The sequence below is a fragment of the Cetorhinus maximus genome, unplaced genomic scaffold, assembly GCF_964194155.1.
Source record: "Cetorhinus maximus unplaced genomic scaffold, sCetMax3.hap1.1 HAP1_SCAFFOLD_1103, whole genome shotgun sequence".
In the NCBI taxonomy this organism is placed as follows: domain Eukaryota; kingdom Metazoa; phylum Chordata; class Chondrichthyes; order Lamniformes; family Cetorhinidae; genus Cetorhinus; species Cetorhinus maximus.
In genome coordinates this window covers 25,005-45,392 of record NW_027597045.1, presented here as the reverse complement: position 1 = coordinate 45,392, position 20,388 = coordinate 25,005, and the positions used below count along the sequence as shown (strand labels likewise).

Sequence of the window (20,388 nt, the reverse complement as noted above, 5' to 3'; positions counted from 1 at the left end):
AGGGGCCCGTCAACCACTCCCACTAATGACTATTTTTCCCCTACTATTCCTCATCTCCACCCAAACCGATTCTACATCCTGATCTCCTCATCCAAGGTCATCTCTAACTATTGCACCAATGCCCTCTTTGATTAACAATGCTACCCATACACCTTTACTGAGCTTCCTATTCTCCTTGAATGTCATGTACCCTCAATATTAAGGACCCAATCTTAGTTATCCTGCAGCCACGTCTCCATAATTACTATCAGATCATATTTATTTACTTCTGTGTGGGTCATCAATTCATTTACTTTGTTTTGAATGCTATGTGCATTCAGATAGAGAGCTTTGAGTCTTATATTTTTGTTACCGTTGTAACATCTAGTCTTGACTGTTGATTTCTTCTTAGGCTTTTTCTCTCAGTCCTTTCCTGCCATTCTCTGACCATCATTTCTCATATTACTATTTTGCTCTCCTGTCTTGACTCTACACCTTGAATTGCTACCTCTACCCAAGCTTGATCCCTCACTGCTCTTGTTCAGTTTAAAGCCTTCTCTACTTCCCTAACTATGCGATTTGCAAGGACACTCATCCCAGCACAGTTCAGGTGTAAACCATCCCAACGGTACAGCCCCCACTGTCCCCAACACAGATACAAGTGCCCCACAAACCGGAACCCACTTCTCCCACACCAATCTTTGAGCCACGCATTGGTCTCGCTAATCTTATTTGCCCGATGCCAAATTGCACGTGCCTCAGGTAATAATCCAGAGATTATTACCTTTGAGTTTCTGCTACATAATTTGGTGCCTATCTCCTTACACTGAATTTACAGAACCTCTTTCCTAGTTCTACCTATGTCATTGGTACGTACATGGACCACGACAACTGGATTCTCCCCCTCCCATTGCAAGTCCCTCTCCAGCCCTGAGCAGATGTCCCGAACCCTGGCACTGGGCAGGCAACACAGCCGTCTGGACTCTCACTTTTTGCTGCAGAAAACAGTGTCAATGCCCTCACTATACTATCCCTTACTACCACTACATTCCTTTTTACTCCCCCTGCGTGAATGGCTTCCTGTACCACAGTATCATGGCCAGCCAGCTCATCCACCTTGCACATTTCACTTTCATCCACACAGGTTGTGAGCACCTCAAACCTGTTTGACACTTGCAAAGTCTGAGACTCCTCCACTACTGCCTGCTCAGTCCCATCACCTGCCTCACTGACAGTCACATCCTCCTGTCCCTCACTGCTGATCAAAACAGATGACCCTCTTCTAAGAGGTGTGACTGTCTTCTGGAACAAAGTATCCAGGTATTTCTCCCCATCCCTTATGTTGCACAGTGTCTGCATTTCGATTTCCAGATCAATAATCCTGATCTGGAATTCCTCAAGCTGCTTACACTTCCTGCAGACGTGTTTGTCATGGATCGCCTTGGCGTCCAAAAGCTCCCACATGTCACAGCTGCAACATAACCCCTGTCCTACCATTCTAACTTATGTTATTTAGTTAATTTACTTTAATTACTTTCTTCCTATGTATGCTACAATTTACTGTGTTTACTGAATGCTAGTACCACTGACAACTAAAGATTATATGCTTCTTAACTACAAGGGATGTGTATTAGATGTTGATTTAAGTAACTCTATTTTATTGCTTGTTTAAAATATTTGTGTTTTATTTGAGTTTTAAAGTTTTCAAATTTTGGTTTTTGATTGTAAAGTTTTAGTTATTTTTATTTATAGATCTACCCGAACTCGCTTGTCCTAACCTGGTTTCTCACACACTGTCCCTTAGACTGAGCACTTACCAACCAATCAACGTACCAGCTTCCTGTGACATCACAGTTGCCTCTTTCCCCCCTCTCCTGCTGCCTCACAGCAGCTGCAACAGTGAAATAGCCCATTCCTCACTCAGATCCCCCGTCTGTATTTATAGACGCTCCTCACTCAAATCCCCCGTCTGTATTTATAGATGTTCCTTACTCAAATACCCCGTCTGTGTTTATAGACGTTCCTCACTCAAACCCCCCGTCTGTATTTATAGACGCTCCTCACTCAAATCCCCCGTCTGTATTTATAAACTTTCCTCACTCAAATCCCCAGTCTGTATTTATAGACACTCCTCACTCAAATCCTCACTCTGTATTTATAGACGCTCCTCACTCAAATATCCTGTCTGTATTTATAGACACTCCTCACTCGAATCCTCAGTCTGTATTTATAGACACTCCTCACTCAAATCCTCACTCTATATTTATAGACGCTCCTCACTCAAATCCTCGGTCTGTATTTATAGACGCTCCTCACTCAAATCCCCGGTCTGTATTTATAGGCGTTCCTCACTCAAATCCCCGGTCTGTATTTATATGTGTTCCTCACTCAAATATCCTGTCTGTATTTATAGACACTCCTCACTCGAATCCTCAGTCTGTATTTATAGACACTCCTCACTCAAATCCTCACTCTATATTTATAGACGCTCCTCACTCAAATCCTCGGTCTGTATTTATAGACGCTCCTCACTCAAATCCCCGGTCTGTATTTATAGGCGTTCCTCACTCAAATCCCCGGTCTGTATTTATATGTGTTCCTCACTCAAATATCCTGTCTGTATTTATAGACACTCCTCACTCGAATCCTCAGTCTGTATTTATAGACACTCCTCACTCAAATCCCCCATCTGTATTTATAGGGGCTCCTCAGCTCCCCACTGTCTCCTGCAGGTCTGCTCTGCTCTGACTCCCAGCAAGGTAGGCCTCACTCGAATCCCCGACCTGTATTTCTAGGCTCTTCTCATCTCCCGAGTATCTCCCACAGGTCGGCTCTGCTCCAACTCCCAGCAAGGTAGAGGGATGGAGCCAATGACTATGGAGTGGAGTTTGTAGCGAGGACTGAAGACAATGGCTTTCGTCTTCTCAATATTTAAATGGAGGAAATTTCTGTTAATCCAGTGCTGGATGTCAGACAAGTCAGGACGGTGTGTGACTTGGAGGGGAACTTGTAGGTGATGGTGTTCACCTACACCTGTTACCCTGGTCCTTCTAGGGATGGAGATTTAAAGTTTATCCCTTTGTTTTATCCAATACCTCTCCAACCTCTCTCTCTATTTGCTCCGATGGAGTCCAGAGTCTTGTGTAGGCCCAGACCGAGTGCCAGGTTCCCTTCCCTGTAGGACATTAGTGAACCTGTTGGGTTTTTATGACAATCCAGCAGCTTTCATGGTCACATTTTCCTAGTGCCGGCCCCACAAATTCCCAGATTAATTCAGCTCCATTTCACAACCTGCCTTTGTGTTTTTGTGGGTTCTCTCTCACTCCTTTTTTTCTGTTTTAAATCAGTTTCACAGACTATTAGGAGGGGAGGATTTTAATTTGGGGAAGTGAAATAAAACATCACATCAGGATCTGATGGATTCGCCAAATTTGTGGTAACCTGAATATCATTGGATTTTGAAAATGGAAGGAAAAAGCACTGTTCACAGTGGGGAGAAACCGTACACGTGTTCTGTGTGTGGATGAGACCAGCCGATCATCTGGCCTGTCAGAACATAACTGCAGTCACAATGGGGAGAAGCTGTGGAAACGTGCAGATTGTAGGAAGGGATTCACTTATGCAGTTCAGCTGGAAACTCATCGAGACAGTCACACTGGGGAGAGGCTGTTCACCTGCCCAGAGTGTAGGAAGGGATTCATTAATTCATCCAACCTGCTGAGGCACCAGAGAGTTCACACGGGGGAGAGACCGTTCACTTGCTCCATTTCTGGGAAAGGATTCACTCAGTCATCCAGCCTGGTGATACACCAGCGGGTTCACACTGGGGAAAAACCGTTCTCCTGCTCCGAGTGTGAGAGAGGATTCACTGACTCATCCAACCTGCTGGCGCACCAGCATCTTCACACTGACGAGAGACCGTTCAGATGCTCTCACTGTGGGACTGGGTTCAGGCGTTTATCTGAACTCACCATACAGCAGCGAGTCCACACTGGGGAGAGGCCATTCACCTGTACGTGAGAAGGGATTCACTCAGTTATCCACCCTGCTGAGGCACCAGTAAATTCACACTGGGGAGAGACTGTTCACCTGTACGGAGTGTGGGAAGGGATTCACTCAGTTATCCAGCCTGCTGAGACATGAACAAATTCACACTGAGGGGAGGCCATTCAGCTGCTCCGAGTGTGGGAAAAAATTCGCCCATTCAAACAACCTGGTTCACAGCGAGTTCACACTGGGGAGAAGTTGTTCAGCTGCTCCGAGTGTGGGAAGAGATTTACTCAATCATCCCATCTAAAGACACATCAATAAATTCACACTGATGAGAGACCTTTTAAATGTCCAGACTGCAAAAAGTGCTTTAAAAGTTCTGGCGAACTGGTGTCCCATCAATTGGTTCACACTGATGAGAGACCACTTAGGTGCTTTCACTGTGGGACTGGGTTTAGGTGATCCTCTCAACTCGCTGTACACCAGTGAGTTCACACGGGGGAGTGGCCGTTCAGATGCTCCAAGTGTGGGAAAGGATTCACTCAGTCATCCCACCTGCTGACGCACCAGCTAGCTCACAATGGGGAGAGACTGTTCACCTGCTCTGAGTGAATCCCTTCCAACACTCGGTCAGCTAACTGGGTGAAACACCAGTGATTTCGTAAGTAACTGCAGTGATTGGATTTTCCTGTTAATCACATCCAGGACATGTTCATTGAGGTCTGTTTCTGCTGATGTTAATAAACTCCAGCCCTGTCATTCTGGTTAATATTCTGTATAAAAATCAAATAAACCAGTTTTGTGTTAAACACAGTGCGTTGAGTCTTTTTAATATCTCGAACACAAGTTAGTTCCTTTGAAGCACGTTCCCTCTCCTTTAAATCTGCCATCATCACTCCCTCCGCAATAAAACCAATCCTTGACCCCAATGACCTTGCAAACTATCTCCCCATTTCTCTCCACCCTTTTCTCTCCAAAGTCCTGGTCACCTCCAAAATCCATGCCAATCTTTAATGGAACTCCATGGTTCAATCCCTCCAATAAGAAAACTGCCCCTGCCACAATATTGAAACAGCTCTCATCAAAGTCAAAAATTACATCCTCTGTGAATGTGACAAAGGTAAATTCTCCCTCATTGTCCTTCTTGGCCTGTCTGTCCACCACTGACTGAACCATCCTCCTCCAATGCCTCTCCACTGGTGTTCAGCTGGGTGGGACTACATGCTCCTGATTCCTTTCTTATCTATGTCATTGTAGCCAGAGAATCACCTGCAGGAGCTGAGATTATTTGAGTTACATTTTCATTGACTCACACTCGGTAAGTGATCAGGTGTCACTGAACTTTGACACACAGATGTTTCATTATCACTTTCACAGTGACCGCGTCTGACAGACCAAGTCCTTCTTTCTGCAGCAGCCCTTCTTGATCAGATCAACAGAGTAGAGTGAAGACATAGCCACTACCCAAGCTCATAGCAATAAATATGTCTGCTAATGCCCATTAAAATATAAAGCACAGCAGAACAACAGGGTGTTAGTTTGTGACAGACTTATTGAAACAGATTAATTCCCAAGAATTTGCCAACAGGTCCATTATTGCAGGATGCAAATGGTAGGAGATGGACCTTGTCATTCTTAGTTTGTAATGTCTATGTTAGCAGAATCTCACCCTCATACAGACTCACTCATTAAGTAGTCAGGTCTCACTGAACTATGACACAAGCTGTGTGTATCTATGTTACACTTATACGGACTCACTCAGTGAGTGGTCAGATCACATTGAACTATTACACAATCATATTCCAATGACTCACACAGATTGCATTTTGCAGACCATATCACTCTGGATGTATCAGACACTTTCCACAAGATTGATGTGTGATCTTGTGGTGTGGACAATAACATTGACGATGTTATTGTCCACACCACAAGATCACAGCGCTACAAACATCTGGAACTTCCTGTTAGAATGTAAATCTGGGAGAACAATGGAATGTTGCTCTGTTACAAACATATTGATAGAGATTGACTGTCAGAATGAACCAATAATTTTTACCACGTTATAGATTTGGTTTGGCGCTTGGCATTTAGCCCATCGTGTCTGCACTGGCTCTCCGAATCAGCAACTCAACCAGTCCTATTCTTCTGCCTTTCCCCCATAAACCTGTATATTCTTCCTTTTCAGATAATAGCCTAATTCCTGCCTGAATGCTTCAATTGGACCTGCCTCCACCACACTCCCACACAAAGCATTCCAGACCCTAACCAGATACTGCGTGAAAGGATTTTTCTCATATCATTGTTGATTATTTTACTGATCACTTTAAAACTATGCCCTCCTGTTCTCAATCATTTGATGAGTGGGAACAGTTTCTCCTTATCTACTCTGTGCAGCCCCCACTTGATTTTGAATAACTCTGCCAAATATCCTCCCAGCCTCCTTTTCTCTAATGAAAACTGTCCTAATTTTTTCCAATTTATCTTCTGATGTGCTGTCCTTCCTCCCTGGAATCAAGCTTGTGAATCTTTTCTGCACCCTCTCCAATGCCTTCACATCCTTCCTGAAGTGTGCTGCCCAGAAATGGATGCAATAAACCACCTGAGGCCAAGCGAGTGACTTATACATGACCTTCTTCTCTTCTACTCTATGCCCCTATTAATAAAACCCAGGATACTGTATATTTTATTAATCACTCTCTCAATCACTCTCCTTCCACATTCAATGACTTATGGACATATACACCCAGGTCCCTTTCTCCTTCAACCACTTTTGTATCTTCTGCAAACTTTGAAATTTTTCCCTTTACATCAAGATTTAGGTCATTAATATATATCAGGAAAAGCCCGAGTCCCAACACTGACCCCTGGGGAACACCATTACAAACCTTCCACCAGCCTAAAAAACATCCATTAACTACATTCTGTTTCCTTCCACTGAGCCAATTCCGTATCCATGTGGCTACTGTCCCATTTATTCCACGAGCTATAACTTTGCTTAAAAGTCTGTTGAGCAGCCCTGTACGAAGTGACTTTTGAAAGTCCATGTACACTATATCAAGAGCATTGCCCTCATCAACCCTCTCTGTTACCTCTTCAAAAAACTCCAGGAAGTTAAACATGATTTTCTCTTGAGAAGTCCATGTTGTTTTTCCTTTATTAACCTGCATTTGTCCATGTGACTGCTAACTTCGTCCAAATTATAGTTTCTAGATGTTTCTCACCACTGAAGTTAAAGTAATTGGCCTGCAGTTGCTGGGCTTATCCTTACACCTATTCTGGAACAAGGGTGTAACTTTTGCAATTTTCGAGCCCTTTGGCACCTGAGTCTAAGGCACAATTAAATATTATGGCCACCACCTCTGTAAATTTCACTCTTATTTCTCCCAGGATCCTTGGGTGCATCTCTTTTGGCTCAGGTGATTTCACAACTTTAAAGTAAAAGCAAAATACTGCAGATGCTGGAATTCTGAAACAAAAGCAGAAAATGCTGGAAAAACTCAGTAGGTCTAACAGCATCTGCGGAGGGAGAACAAAACAGTAAGTCATACGGACTCGAAACATTAATTGTTTATTTTTTCATTCCACAGATGCTGTAAGACCGGCTGAGTTTTTCCAGAATGTTCTGTTTTTGTTTCACAACTTTAAGTATTGGTAACCTATCTAATATCTCCTCGAATTCAATTTTAAACCTTTCTGAATCTGAATCACCTCCTCTTTCACCATGTTCTGGGTAGCATTTTCTTCCTTTGTAAAGGCAGTTGCAAAGTATTCATTTCGACTCTCGGCTATGCCATTTGCCCCCATGTGTAAATCCTCCTTTTTGTCCCTTATCATCTCTAGTCCGAATGGCAGGAGTTGGAACTTGATCTTTCTTATTTTCTATCCCGATGCGAATTGAACCTTCCCCTTGCTTTCCCAGTTTCAGGCAAAGATTAACTGAGACGAGGTCTCTAATGGCGGCCTGATTACCCACAACCCCGTGCGCCTCAGAAACCGCTCTATCTGCCGCGGGTTGTCCGGGTGGATGGCGCATGCTCGGAGTCTCCTGCTCTCTTTGCTTGAGGTTGGTGCCGGAGAGAAGCCGGAAGCAGCGGATTGTGAGAGTGGAGAATGTTCATTGGTTCCCATCAACATGTTCACACTGACGAGAGACCATTCAACTGCTCCAACTGTGGAAAGGGATTCACTCAGTTGTCCCATCTGCAGACACACGAGTGAGTTCACACTGATGAGGCATTTTAAATGCCCGGACTGCGGGAAGTGCTAGAAATGTTCCAGGCAACTGATGCCTTATTAACATGTTCAGACTGACGAAAGACCGTTGAGGTGCTCTCATAATGGGCCTGGCTTCAGGCAATCCTCTGACCTCACTGTACACCAGTGAATTTACACTGGGGAGAGGCTGTTCTCACGCTCCGAGTGTGGCAAGTCATTTGGTTGTTCATCCACACTTCAGTGATAACAACCAGTTCACAAGTATAAAGATAAAATACTGCAGATGCTGGAAATCTGAAATAAAACAAAGTGTAGAAAGACTCAGCCGGTCTGGCAGCATCTGTGAACAGAAAAACAAAGTTTACGATTTGAGTCCACATAGACTCTTCTTCAGAAGAGTCACATGGACTCGAAACATTAACTCAAGTTGACAAGTAACTACAGTGATTGGATTTTGCTGTTAATCACATTTGGGACTGAACCATGTTCTATGGGGTCTGTTTCTGCTGATGTTAATAAACTTCAACCCAGTTATAGGGGTTAAAATTCTGGATAAAAGTCAAATAAATTAGCTTTGTGTCAAACACAGAGTGTGTCGAGTCTTTTTCATTTCTCTACAGAAGTTAGTTCCTTTTGAAGTGCTCTCTCTCTCTCCCATGCCTGTTCTGTTCTCACCTCCAACAGCAAGTGTGAGGAGCTCATGCAGCTTCTTTGTCACTAAGATTGAGTCAATCCGATCAGCTGCCTCTGCTGCTTCCCTCCCTTCCACTAGCCCACCGGGACAACTGTCTCTAAAGATCCCCCATGTCCGAGATCTGAACTTAGATCTTTCTCCAGTTTCCTATTTCCCTTCATAACCTTTCAGTGTTCATCTTGTCCATGAGACTCGCCTTCCGCTCCAGTGACCCGATTCCCACTGAACTGCTGACCATTCAACTTCTCCATGTTGGCTGATATTGTTCATGTTTTTTTTTTCCCCTCTCTTCTGGTACTGTCCCTCTCACCTTTAAATCCACTGTCATCATCCATCCTAAAAAAAGGATCTAACCTTGATACCTCCTATTTCTCATCTCCATGCTGCCACGAGGTGACATCATCCAAAAGCACCATGTTAGTTTTCACATGTACACTGACAACACCCAGCTCTACCTCACCACCATCCCTCTCCATCCCTTCACTGTTACTAAATTATCAAACTGCTTATCCAACATTCCGTACAGGATGAGCAGAAATTTGCACCTTTTAATAATTGGGAAGATCAGAGCCATTGTCTTCAGTCACCAGTACAAATTCCATTCCCTAACTCCTGAGTCCATCCCTATGAGGTAACATTGGGATATGTTGTCCTATGTTTGTCAAGCCAGGAATCTTTGTTCCTAAGCGAGAAAGAGAGGGAAAGGGGGAGCCATTCGTACAATATTCAATACACTTCTGAAGATTTTATAAGGTTATTAGGCAGTGATTTCTTACAGATATAACCACCTTGAGAAGGGAATATCCTTATTGATTTCTCACAACTGATTTCTGACTAACCTCACTATTTCTAAGCTACGAGCTTGTTTTCCTAATTTCTTTATGACAAACCGTGGATAACACACTAAAGCTACTAGAATGATCAGAATCAGCTACACAAACCCTTGAGCTGCCACCAAGAGTAAATGTGAAAACTTTATCCACTAAATGTGATAACTATCGGCTGAGATTCATCCTCCTCACCTGCAGATCATCTCACACAATTTTAAATTATTGACATTGGTAAATACATCTGGTTCAAACAGAAGTTCATGCACGGACTTTAAAGATTCTCTAGCTCACTATTCACCTTCATCCACCTTGTGGATATTTTCTAAACCTAGAGTTTGTTTCCCTCTTCACTTTAATTTTACTCCCTCTGATAGGTACTGGTGTGTTTAATTCTATCCTGATTGTTTGAAAGCCAGTTTCTCTATGGAGTGTGTGTCAATATCTTGATGATTTAAAATGTTGTCTCATTCAATTTTCCACAATAGTCACTTCATGTTGTTCTGTTGTCAAGTAGCTGAGTATGTCTGGGACATGTTCTTCAGTGTAGGGTCACCATGCATTTCCACATGGCGACCTGGGAGGGATGGATCCGGCGGCTGGGTTAGATAGAGAGTGTGGGGATGGTAGATTCAGCAGCGGAATTCAAAAGGGAATTGGACCAAATACTGCAACATGTCCAGGGAAAAGGTAGGGGAGAGGGGCCAGGTGAGTTAATTCCAGAAGAGGAAGAGGCTTCCCTTTTCAGACGCAGATGAAGAGTTTTTTTTTTTGTTTTTTCAGAGGGTCGTTAGTCTGAGGAATTTTCTCCAGAAAGCAGTGGAGGCTGGGTCATTGAATTTATTCAAGGCTGATTTGGACAGATTTTTGGTAGAGAAGAGACTCAAAGGTTATGGGGGGTGGTGAGGGTGGGGCTGGGTACGGACAGACAGACAGGAAAGTGGAGTTGAGACCACAAACAGATCAGCCTTGATCTTATTGAATGGTTGAGCAGGGTCACAGGGCTGAACGGCTTCTGTTCCTCTGACCCGGCTGAATGGTCTCTATATGTTGTTTTTGGCTCTGATTTTATGGTACAGTGAGGGGCTCGAAAGACAAAATGGTCTATTCCTGTAGCTATTTGTTATGTTCCAATTCAGTCCCGTTACTAATCAAGGCAATGGTTACTTTCATATTGCCAGCAGTAGCGTATGCGAGTGGTCTCAGGCGCTGGATTTAAGCACCAGTTCCTATTAAATCATAGATTTTAATCCCACCATTGCCAAAGTTTCAGTTGGTTTGTCTTTCAGACGTTTCATCAAATCCTTTAGAATAGGCTCGGGGTATTTGACATATGATGTAGTTCGTCTTGGCAGGTAGAACAAGGGAGGCTGTAGGAATTGCAGGGTGACTGGGAATAGGTGGGGCTGAATGCTCTCATTCTCTGCTGTAACCATTCCAGGATTTTACATGAACAACAATGACGCTAGGATAAGGCTTGCAGCCGTGGCTGAGTGGTTACAGGGATGGATTTAAAATCCACTGGGGCCTCCCCACGTGGGTTAGAGTCCTGCTGACTGTACTTCTCGCTGTTCCTTCGTTTTGCTGCCTCCAGAATTAACTATTGGTTAAATGGAATCAGCACCTTCCAAACACTCCCGTGTAGTTTTCCTGCTTCACTTCCGTGTTGCTTCATTTCTGTTGATCCAAAGAATTCACGGAATTTGCAGTCAGAAATGATACAACACTGAGCTGATTTGTGCCATACTTGCGTTCTGAGAGTTTTTATCTCCTTAGAGATAAAACCTTGCCCACTATTACTCACGCTGCATGTGTCTGTGTGTCTCAATGTGGTTCAGTTCCCCGAGGGGTGAACACATTTTTTACCATCGCAAACCTTATTCACTTTCGTTATATATCTTCATGGTAAATGGTACAGAGAATAACAACAGGTTGAAAAGTTGCAAGAGGAGATTGACCCTTTGTATTTATTTGAGTGGAGACTGCTTATTGACTCAGTGCCTGTATGTGAAACAGCAGAGGATGATTGAAATTTTCACTGAGCAACATTTTAACAGACAATGGATTCATTCATTGTGATGGTGTGTTCCAGTTCGGTAAATGCAATTTGACAGTCAATTTCTATTCGTTGCTTTGAACCCAATCTTTCTAATAGGTTGAATGTTACGCACATGTTTGTTTCAGTTTCTCGCGTTATTTGAAATGAATATTCATAAATCTATTTAGTCAAAGAGCCATAGAGGTCTACAGCACAGCAAGAGGCCCTTCAGCCCATCGAATCTGCGCCGTCAAACAAGTACCTAACTGTTCTAATCCCATTTTCCAGCACTAGGCCCATAGCCTTCTATGCCATGGCATTGCAAGTGCACATTCAAATACTTTTTGAATGTTATGAGGGTTTCTGCCTTTACCACCCTTTCAGGCAGTGAGTTCCAGATTTCCACTAACCTCTGGGTGAAATAATTCTTCCTCACATCCCCTCTAAACCTCCTTCCCCTTATCTTAAATATATGCTCCCTGGTTATTGATCCCTCCACCAAGGGGAAATGTTCCTTCCTGTCTACTCTATCTATGCCCCTCATAATTTTATACACCTCAATCATGTCCCCACTCAATCTCCTCTGCTCCAAGAAAAATAACCCCAGCCTATCTAATCTCTCCTCATAACTAAAACTCTCCAGCCCAGGCAACGTCTTGGTAAATCTCCTCTGCACTCTCTCCAGTGCAATCACACCCTTCCTATGATGCTGATTCCAGAACTGCACACAATATTTGGAGACACGCAATACTTGTGTGAGAACTTACTAAATAACAGCAGGGCTGGCAAAGTTTGGACAATATTTCCTTGTAGCCAAAGGACACAAAGTAGAATTATGTCGGTAATATGAGTAGAAGCAGGAAGAGAGGGAATCTATTTGACCCTAGGTTTTCTTAAACCATTAAACCTTCAGTTGGAATCTAACACTCTAGTGGTCCAGCCTCGGTGCTTTCACCGCCTGGGTTCAATTCTGTCTTGATGTTGTGCAAAATGTCATAACTAGCAGCCAATTTATGGTTTGAAAAAGTGTCAAATTAGACTCGAAACCTTCACTCTGTTTCTCCCTTCACATTTGTTGTCAGACCTGCTGAGAACTTCCAATACTTTCTGTTTTTATTATAACATGAATTACTGTCTTTATTATATATATGATCATAAGAAATAGGAGCAGGAGTAGATCACACGGCCCATCGAGCTTGTCCCATCACTCAATTCGATCATGGCTGATCTTGGGCTTCAACTCCATTATACTGCCCGTTCTCCATTTCCCTTAGTCCCCCGAAAGACCAAACATCTATCCATCCCGGCCTTAAATGTATTCAATGATGGAACATCCACAACCCTCTGGGTAGAGAATTCAAAGATTCACAACCCTTTGGATGAAGTAATTTCTCCTCATCTCAGCCCGAAATTATCGACCCTTTACCCTGAGACTGTGCCCCAGTGTTTTAGACTCCCTGACCAGCGGAAACAATCCCTGTGTCTACCCTATCAAGCCCTCTCAGAATTTTACAGGTTTCAATTAGATTGGTTTTCATTCTTCTAAACTCCAGAGAATAAAAGCCTTTCATCTTAGGACAACCAGCACATTCCAGAGATCAATTTAGTGAACCTCTCCTGCACCGTCCCCAATGCAAGTCTATTCTTTTATAAATGTGGAGATGAAAACAGCACACGGGATTCCAGATGCCGTCTCTCCAAAACCCTGTGGCAAGACTTCTTTATTCTTGCTCTCCAATCCCCTTGCAATAAAGGCCAACATGCTGATCCTGCATGCAAACTTTCCACATTGCTTGTACAAGCACACGCAAGTTTCTTTGAACATCAGCACTTACAAATTCCTCATTTTAAAAGCATTTTGTTATTCTCATTTTTAATAACCAAGTGAACATAATCGCACCTGCCTACATTATAATCCACCTGCCATCTTGTTGCCATACGGACTCGAAACGTTAACTGTGTTCCTCTCCGCAGATGCTGTCGAACCTGCTGAGTTTTTCGAGGTATTTTTTTATTTTGTTTTGGATTTCTAGCTTTTATCTGTTTACAGTGCTATGCTCAAAGGTTACCTTGTTACCAAATTTCATAAACGTTAATCGCAGGCCCCAGTGAGAATTGAACTCACGACCCCTGGTTTGCAAGACCAGTGCTCTAAACCACTGAGCTATGAAGCCAGTTACTCAACCCCGCTCACAGTAAGTCTCCTAGTGGAACGAGGAACAGGACAACGTTCTGCATGGATAATATTTGATAGACCTGGAAATGCCTGAAAGGGAGAACAGGAAGTTAAAGATGCGACATGAAAGCGGCAGAATTTGACGTGTGTCAGTTGCTTTCAGTGATGAAAGTCTGCCGTGGTAATGTGAGAGATTTTACTGCCGACTGTTTTCACTGACACAAATATCACTCCTGACCAATCAATCACAACTGCTCTTTGAAAGCAGCGCGCCAGGCCGAATGGCCTCATTCTTTGCTGTAACTGTCTACAATTTTATGTTTCCCAGCATAATTTCCCAGTCATTCCGACATTTTATTACACGCTTGGGGGAATGTACTTTCTTACATTCTCGCTTTTGAAGTCAAGACACTGAGCAAATTCAAAGTTTTTCTTAAATTCCTGAGCAGGATTTGGAACCAGACCAATTGAACGACACTATATTGGTGCGAATCCTTCACTGCAGCTACCCCTTAAAAACACCTCTGGTGAAAGTGTCTGAGAAATGGCAAACGTGGCCCAGATAAAGCACGTTGCAAGAGTTATAGACAGCTTTCCTCGTGATTTAGAGGTAAAGATTCGGCCCATTCACCGCTGTGGCCCGGACTCGATTCCCGGCCAGGCAATGAAGGTTTATTGATCTGGTACAAACTGTTAAAACAAGCCTCATTTACTTATTGATTGAAAACCGAAACGCACAACAGCTCCGCCCGAATCAGTGGAGTGAGAGTTGAAGTTTCACATCAGAGCTGCAAATGTCACACGTGGAACAACTTCGAGAAGAAATACAGTTCCTCATGTCCGAGGGGTATCAGTTTGGACTGTTTGTATTTACAAATTCATTCTCTCGATGTGTCCATTGCCTTAACCACTCGACCACAAGGACTCGGTGTCTGTTTAAATGTTGCTCAGTGAAAATTTCAATCGCCCTCCGCTTTGTAACATTCGGACACTTAGTAACTGAACAGTCTCCACTCAGAAAGACAGAAAGAAAATTCCTCCTGAACCTTTTAAACCGGTTTTTATTTTCTCTTTACGATTTTAATATGAAGCCACAGTAAGATGAATAAAGTGGGGACTGCTAAAAATGAGGAACTGAACCACATTGACACACACAGCGGGACACTCACAGACATATACATCGACAGTGACAGAGGGCCAAGGAGAGACAAACACCCATAAAAACACCAAACTCGCTCAGTTTTACTCCATTTCCGTCTGCAGATTTCGCAAATCCTTGCAGATGAATGGAAATAAGAAAGCGCGGAAGTTTTTGTTTGATTCTATTTACCAGATAACTAATTCTGTTGATCAAAATCGGGAATAATGAGAACCGCAGTCAGCAAACCAACATTGGGGAAACCCAGATGGATGTCAGAAACAATCGCCCCCAATACTCGTCCGCTACTAACAGCACTTCTTTCGGGAAAACATGTTCAAATCAAATCAGAGCATTCAGGAGATGGCGTATTGGCATTGTCACTGGGCTAGAAACCCAGAGATAAAAGCAAAATACTGTGGATGCGGGAAATCTGAAGTGAAAACAGAAAATGCTGGAAAAATTCAGCATGTCTGGCAATATTTCTGGTAGAGAAATAGAATTAATGTTTCAATTCTGTGTGACTCTTCTTTGGAGTTCTTTGAAAGTCGCACACAGGGCCGAATGGCCTCTTTTTTTGCTGTAACTTTCTATAATTTGATATTTCCCAACACCACTTCTTTCACACTCATTCTGCCATTTTATAATCCACTTTTGCGAGTGGGTTCAAAGCTCAACTACTTGCACAAGACTGGAAGGTGTCTGCAACTCTGGATAATCGGCACTGTGCACATTCCTGTCATCAGTGTCTGGGAGAATCAGGAAGATGAGATCCCAGATTATCTTTACCATGTCATCTGCAAACCTCTTCTTTCTAAAATCCTTGGGTCCCGCATTCTCTGTCCCTGCTTTCCAGGGAAAGCTTGGGTTCATGAACTGACTGTGTCTGCATCAAGCAGCTAATTGACCTGGGAGCTGGACGGGCAGAGGGAGCCGGAGGTGAGGCAGGGACAGAAGCAGAAACAGATGCGACATGAAAGTGTTTAGAAGTGTGTCAGTTACTTTCAGTGATGAATGTCTGCCATGTGTTCCCTTGTCAATTTCACAACAACCGCAGTGATCAGGTTGGTGGGTTTAGGAAATTGACAGTCACACATGAGCAGCTTATGGGGATATTTCACCTCACTGTCAATTTCATGTTCCAGCTCACAGAAACCGTTGTTGTAATTGACTGAAGAATTCATTCCATTTAAAGTGGAAACGGGGATAAAAGCAGCGTCAATAAACTAACCTGAAACAAGTCTGCCAGTTTCCCTGGTGGTCTAGTGGTCAGGATTCGGCGCTTTCACCGCCGCGGCCTGGGTTTGATTCCTGGTCAGGGAATGCAGTTTTATTGATCTTGTGGAATTGTCAAAATGAGTATTAATTACTTATTGATTGAAAACATTTAGCAGCTCCACCAGAATCAGTTTAAGTTTCGCCTCAGAGTTGGAAATATCACACTTAGAACAGGCCGGGAACAAAGACAGAAGCGGAGTAAAAGAAGGACAAGAGAAGGGCTGTTTGCAAAGCACTGGCCATAGGGATGGTGGTGCCAGGCAAAATATGGGTGGGAGAAGGGCAAATTCTGGTGCCTACTGTTTGCATTGACAAAAATATCACTCCTGATGGATCAACCAATCACAAGACTAATTGAACGACACATTAATGGTGCCAATCCTTCACTGGAGCTCACCGCGACCAAAGAGCACTGTTATCATCAGCCTGTTATGTAACTTCTTGCAGTATATCTGCTGAACAGTATAAGCTTATCACAGCTCTGTTTTCTTTACATTGAAATCCAGTGCGAAAATACGAGAAATTTCAAAGCTGAACAATGTAGACAAGACTGGAAGGAGTGTGTGACTGTGGATAATCGGCACTGTGCACATTCCTGTAATCAGTACCTGGGGGAATCAGGAAGATCCTGGTGTCTCTTTAGCCTGTTATCTGGAAACTGATCACGTTGTGTATTACGTTCGCACTAACTGACTGTGTGTGGTCAAACAGCTCCTGGAAGGGCGGAGAGAGCTGGAGGTGAGACAGAAAGAGATGTGACATGGAAGTGCTTTGAATCAGTGGTGAATATCCGTCGTGTGCCAGTTTCAAAGGAACAGAGGTTGGTGGTTATTTGTTTGAAAGAAACTGCACTCAACGTGCGGTGAGCCCACGACCCTGAGATTTAGAGCCTTTGATCTACCTGTTGAACTAGCCGGGCACACACAACATATGTATCCCCACATACATGGAGACAACTGTTGCTTTCCACCTGGAGCCTCAGCTTGTTCTGAATTTCAAAGTGTAGAAGGTAATCAAACTACACAAGCCCCAAGGTTGCAATACATTCCTCTCAATCATCAATAACATCATTCACATCTTCCACTTCTTAGCTGTACCTCCTTCCAAACATTGCAAACTCCTCTTGCATCTTTCATCCTGATATTTTTCCCTGTAACATTTTCATCTGAAGTTGCACAACTAATGTGAATAAAGTTTGTGATGGTAGAAATGTGTTCACCTCCTCGGGAAACTGAATCACATTGACACACACAAAGGAACAAACACAGGGATATACACCGAGAGTTACAGAGGGCAAGGGTTTGTTTCTAAGGAGAGACAAACGCCCAGAAAGCAAGCATGGCACCAAGTTTTGCTTCGTTTCCACTGTAGGTTTCGTGAATGAACAGAAAGAGGAAAACGCCCGCTTGTTTTGATGGATTTTATTCAATATAACGGATAATTAACTCTGTAGACACAGAGTTAAAACCAGGAAAAATGAGAAGCAGGAAACCCCAATGGATTTGGACTCCACCGCCTAAACCACTCGACTATGATGACTGCCCCTATGCACAGGGTAATTTTGTTGGTATAAAATTATAGGCGGCCACAGCAGAGAAGGAGGACATTCGGCCCATTGTGTCCGTGCCAGCTCATGGAAAAGGAATTCAGCTAATTCAACACTCCCGCCTTTTCTCCGCAGCCATTTTTATGTTCATTGTCTCTCCTCAGTATTACTGTTAAAGTGAAATGCGGCATACACCTGCTTTAACTGTGAGCTGGCACTTTTTCGACTAACAGGGCAATTTTAGCAGCAGTGGGATTTAAAATCACGCCTCAGTTAAGAATGAGACCTTAAACCCTTAACAACCACTACAGCTGCGCTACCAAGCTCAGGATGCTACTCCACATCGCCTTGACTGGATCTGGACCCCATCGCCTGAACCACTCAGCCACGATGACTGGTCCTATGGATAGGTTAGTGTTGTTGGTATAAAATTATAGATGGCTACAGCAAAGGAGCAGGAAATTCGGCCCAGTCTGTCCATGCCAGCTTATGGAAGAGGAATTCAGCTCATTCGACAACCCCACATTTTCTCCACAGGCATTTATATTTTTATTGTGTCTCCTCGTTCTTCCCATTAAAGTGAAACACCGCACACACCTGTTTTAACTGTGAGCTGGCACCTTTTCGACCAATAGGACAATTTAGCAGCAGTGGGATTAGAAACCACGCCTCAATAAAGAGTGAAACCTTAAACAAGCAATTACAACAACTCAGCTGAATTACCGAGCTCAGGATGCTACTGCCCATTGCTTTGTCTGATATTGCTCCTGAAACAGAACAGAATCAAAGCAGCACCAATACATCATAAGGCCCCAGAAGCCTCCTCCGTCACTTAATAAGATCAGGGCGGATCCCCAACCTCAACACCAATTTCCCACCCGATCCCGATAGCCCTTCATTCCCTTAGAGTCCAAAAATAAGGAGAAATTTTGAATGTTTTTTCTTCCATTGATCCAGGAGTTCAGTGGACACCTGGTTGAAATCAGCAATAATAAGAAGAGCATTCGGTAAGGTTTGATTTTACCTGCGGAGACTCCAATGGATTTTAGAACCATCCATTTAACCACTCGGCTATGATGATTGACCAAGGATCCAATATTTTTCACTCATTCATCAATAATACCATTCAGAGCTTCCGCTTCTCAGCTGCACCTCCTTCCAAACATTGTGATCCATTTTCCTTAGGATTTGTTTCTGGATTTAATGTTTAGCTGCTTTGTGACCTCATTTTGAAATCAGATTTGCTTCAATATCCAACACAATTTGAATTGCAAACCTGACGGACAAACAATGGAAAAATGTCACTCGGTAACACAAATCCCAAGGTGCTCATTTTCAGATTCACAACAGTTAATTTTTCAATACAATGAAGGAATTTTCTAGTGAAACGATTTAAAAAGTGTGACATTTATGTATGACTCACTCACTCGGATATTCTGTAAATGCTGCTCGGAGGTTTAGTGACCGGGATATAATCTACCTGTGTTTTCCTGAGCCTGTGCTCGGTGTATTGGGAGGTTTGGCCCGGGTTGGAGTATCTTGTGTCCCAGGGATGGGCAGTAACCCGCTGATTGAAGCTGCAGTCGCCGCTTTCTGCTGGCAGCGGGTGATTGCAGAGTGTGGGGCCGGAATATTGCTGCTTTTTTGCTTTTCCCTGTCTCACTCACTGTGGAGCTGAGAATAATTGATGGGTTTGTTTCAATCCAATAACTTCATAAATTTCCAGTGGGTTAGATATCGGTACATGGTAGGTCTAATTGTTTTCTCATTATTTTTGAAATTAATATTCGACAAAAGCCACTTACCTGGGAGCTTACTGGTTATCAGTTAACAACGGCAACATTTTGGGGGTCTTTATTTTCAGCACAAGTAGCCAATGACAGCCCGGAACTGTGTGATAATCAATGCTGATGGGGAGGAAACAGTGAAAGCTTCGCCCCTGAGTGGTCTCGAACCACCAACCTTTCAGTTAAGAGACCGACGCGCTGACCAATTGCGCCACAGGGGCTTATGCAGACTTAAGCCAGTGAGTTAAAGTTTCAGATTGCTGCTACCGGAATGACAATTGTCTCTATCAGTTTTACTCTTCCGAAATAAAGAGTGGGGCATTCATTGTGGATACATGGAAACAGTCTGATCCCACCCACTGCAGACACATCCATGTCACCAGGAACCAGCTCTCCTACAACCGGAGCCGTTTCCCTTCGAGCCTTTGCGTGTCTTGTCTGTTACTAAGTGTTCTGATTCTCCCGAAGCCGAAATTATGTTTGAATTCCTGATGTGCAGTAACGAGAATCTTTTCAATGTCTCAGATCAGTTAATTTCACTGATAACATCAGAGTCAATGTTCCAGCGTCTTAAAGAAGGGAAAGGTGCCTTGACTGTCTCTGGTCAGTCGGACAGTTCACCCTTCGTTCTCCCCTGATTCCAGTTCCCAAAGATTCACAAAGCTGGAGACTGGGTTTTCTGTTTTGGTTCCTTCTCCATTTTCCCACCTGCCAACTTAC

The 20,388-nt window shown here is 43.4% G+C and overlaps 2 non-coding genes and 1 pseudogene across 2 annotated transcripts; 2 read left to right on the top strand and 1 right to left on the bottom strand.

The window, feature by feature from the left end:
- Positions 1-718: 718 nt before the first annotated feature.
- Positions 719-4,581, top strand: LOC144675683 (uncharacterized; annotated as a pseudogene).
- Positions 4,582-13,843: 9,262 nt separating this feature from the next.
- trnaa-ugc (transfer RNA alanine (anticodon UGC)) lies at positions 13,844-13,917 on the bottom strand. Its single transcript has one exon. It is a non-coding gene; the product is annotated as a tRNA-Ala (tRNA).
- Positions 13,918-16,308: 2,391 nt separating this feature from the next.
- trnae-uuc (transfer RNA glutamic acid (anticodon UUC)) lies at positions 16,309-16,380 on the top strand. Its single transcript has one exon. It is a non-coding gene; the product is annotated as a tRNA-Glu (tRNA).
- The last annotated feature ends 4,008 nt before the right edge of the window (positions 16,381-20,388 follow it).